The sequence below is a fragment of the Mus pahari genome, chromosome X, assembly GCF_900095145.1.
Source record: "Mus pahari chromosome X, PAHARI_EIJ_v1.1, whole genome shotgun sequence".
NCBI classification, from domain to species: Eukaryota; Metazoa; Chordata; class Mammalia; order Rodentia; family Muridae; genus Mus; species Mus pahari.
The window spans coordinates 129,559,953-129,563,694 of NC_034613.1; positions in this window are offsets into that span (position 1 = coordinate 129,559,953).

Here is a 3,742-nt window from a genome sequence, read left to right on the forward strand (position 1 = left end):
GTACTTCTCAACACACTTCAGCATGGTTTGGGCATCCAGCAGTGCCAAAAGTGCTTCTGCTAAGGTCACAGATGACAAGTTAATATTATCTCATGCATCCTCATTAGCATTTGATACATTGTTTCTCTGGTTTTGAACACATAGCCTTAAATTCTTTCACAACCTATTTCAGGCTTTTGGGCAGAACCATTTGCCATCATTACCTGTGAAAATTCTTCACATATTTCTCCTAATCCTCTTCTTTTTCTTCCTAATCTTATTACCTATGCAATCTCACAGGCACCTATAAAACTAAGAACAACTTGTGAACTGATGAAAAAGTGCTCATAAGTAATAAAGAAAAATAAACTGGAGAGATGGATCCATTAACCATTAAAAGTTAAGTCTCACAAGCTGTATCTTGCCATTCCTAAAGTATATTGCCCTTGACATATATCTTTGCTATACCTCAAGGACACTAGTAGTTATTTGCCCACTTCTGGAAAGTATGATCAGAATAGGCATGCTCAGCAGCTCATAGATCCCTATAATGTCTCCCTGGAGTTTAGACTGAGAAAGACTATGGTGGGAAAGACTATGTGGAAGCCACCAGAAGTCCACAAAGCTAATAGTCTCTATTTTCCTTCTTAAACAAAATTTCCCTGTCTTGGAATTAGATGTGTTGCACAGCATTTACGATGATGAAGAAAAGTTGAATGAATTATGGGGATGTCAGCGGTAACATTTTAAGTCAGAGAGACAACCTCACATAACGTGTGTGTGTGTGTGTGTGTGTGTGTGTGTGTGTGTGTGTGTGTGTAAATTTAAGTCCTACTTGTTCAAGTTACTCTAACTTGGGTTCCTTGTTGGCATTTAAAATTCTGTCTGCTGCAAAAGAGTTACACTTCAAAATGAACATAAACCAACATATGATCCTATCCACTAAACTCATATTGTTGGCATTCTCTTCTATCTCAGTCATTTGTACTGTCCACTCATGTCACAACAAGTGGTGTGTCCTGAATTATTCTCCATTCACTTCACAACACTCTAGGACTATATGATTTTAAATGTCTCTCAGATCTTTCCAATCTGCAGGCACTACTCTATTCCACCACTCTTTGCCTGGACCACTGAAATACTTCCTGCATTATTTTTCTGTTGCTGTGATAAAATACCATGACCTCAAACAACTTATAGAAGAAAGTTTATTTTGGCTTACAGTTCCAGAAGGGGGGATCCAAAATGGCAGAGGAGACATGGCAGTAGGTGTCCAGAGCAGAAAGCTGAGAAAACACATCTCTAACCACAAACACACATTAAAGAGAGTGAACTGGAAGTGGGGTGAGACCATCAACCACAAAACTTGCTCCGGTGACATACTTCCTCCAACAAGAACATACCTCCCAAAGGTTCCATAACCTCTCAATAACCTCTCAACAATATTCTCTCTCTCTCTCTCTCTCTCTCTCTCTCTCTCTCTCTCTCTCTCTCTCTCTCTCCCTCTCTCATGGTTTCTAACTCCAAATCTTTAGATATGAGTATAGATTATGCAAGTCCACAGATTTTGGCAAAAGCATTATGTGCAGGAAAGACAAATACATAACCAATAAGTATTTACTCCAGTAAGTATAAAGTATCGTCTGTTTTACAGGCAAAGTGCTCCAATTTAGTCAACCTGCCACCAGGTCACTGGCTGGTTTTCCCAGGGAATGGTACCATATCTGGGGCTCAGTGTTGATCTTTGCCACTAATGAATGTCTTAGGGTTTTACTGCTGTGAACAGACTCCATGACCAAGACAACTCTTATAAGGACAACATTTAATTGGGGCTGGCTTACAGGTTCAGAGGTTCATTTCACTATCATCAAGGCAAAAGATTGGCAGCATCAAGACAGGAATGGTACAGGAAGAACTGAGAGTTCTACATCTTGTTCCAAAGGCAAACAGGAAAGACTGAGTTCCAGGGAGCTAGGATGAGGGTCTTAAGTACCATCATGTCTTCAAGATTATATGGCCCAAATGTTAGAGCAGCATGCACAGCAGCCTGAATCTGTTGAAAAGACTTTTCCTGTTCTGGGTCCCACACAAAGCTAGCAGTTTTCCAGGACACTTGGTGTATGGGCCAGAGCAAGTGAGAAAGGTGTTCTCACCAGAATCCAAATAAAGCCACTAAAATTTGTGCTTCTTCCTTGGTGCTGGAATGGGGTGCAATAATTTATCTTTGACCTTAGAAGGAATATCTCTGCCTCTCCCTCCAGAGTGCTGGGATCAAAGCTGTGCTCCACCACCCAGCTCATTGTCAGATTTCTTGGCAACAGTTTTTCAGATTGGAGTGAAGTGTTATCTCAAAAAAAAAATCGTATAATATTTTTCAATTGTATTGTTAATAATTTCATACATATATGCAATGTCTTTTGATTGTACCCACCTCCCACTCTCCCCTCCAATTCTCCCAACACATCCCCTTCTACCTTTGTATCTTCTTTGTTCATGTTACCCAATGTGTTAAGCCAGTGCTTCCCATATGTTCATGAATATGATACCATCCACTGGGTCATGGGAAGTCTACCAGTGGCCACATGCCCAAATTAAAATTGCTCCCCGTTCCCTAGCATCCATAAACTATCAATAGCTCCTCAGGTAGAGGTGGGGACTTGGGATCAATCCATGATTGATCTTATTCATGTAACCATGTGATAATATCAAATTTTTATAAACCCTTCCAGAAAATAGTACTGGACTAATTTTTCAGTGATCCTAACTCCTTCTACTAAGTCAATACTACCTAGAACTTTGATAAAGCATCACAGGGAAATAAAATGTCAGGGGAATATCTCCCATTGGTATAGAAGATAACTTCTCAATGGAGTATTAGGAAGCCTACTGGGGGGGCATTATATGCCATGACTAATTTATCCTGTGGGTGCAAAGTTGGTTTATATATAAAGCTAATATAATCTAATTTAACGTTTAAATAGACTAAATGGCAAAAAAGCCATGGTTATCTTAATTGATGAGTAAAATGTATTTGACCCTGAGATTCCACCTCACACCAGTCAGAATGGCTAAGATCAAAATCTCAGGTGACAGCAGGTGCTGGAGAAGATGTGGAGGAAGAGGAACACTCCTCCATTGCTGGTGGGATTGCAAGCTGGTACAACCGCTCTGGAAATCAGTTTAGTGGTTCCTCAGAAAATTGGACATAGTACTAACTGAGGACCCAGAAATACCACTCCTGGGCATATACCCACAAGATGCTCCAACAAGTATTAAGGACACTTGCTCCACTACGTTTATAGCAGTCTTATTTATAATAGCCAGAAGCTGGAAAGAACCCAGATGTCTCTCAACAGAAGAATGGATACAGAAAATGTGGTACATTTAAANAATGGAGTACTACTCAGCTGTTAAAAATGATGAATTTATGAAATTCTTAGGCAAATGGATGGAACTAGAAAATATCACCCTGAGGGAGGTGACCCAGACACACACTCACTGATAAGCCCAGAAACTCAGAATACCAAAGATACAATTCACAGACCACATGAAGCTCAAGAAGAAGGAAGACCAAAGTGTAGATTCTTCAGCCCTTCTTAGAAGTAGGAACAAAGCCGGGCGTGGTGGCGAACACCTTTAATCCCAGCACTTGGGAGGCAGAGGCAAGCGGATTTCTGAGTTCGAGGCCAGCCTGGTCTACAGAGTGAGTTCCAGGACAGCCAAGGCTACACAGAGAAACCCTGTCTCGAAAAACCAAAAAAAA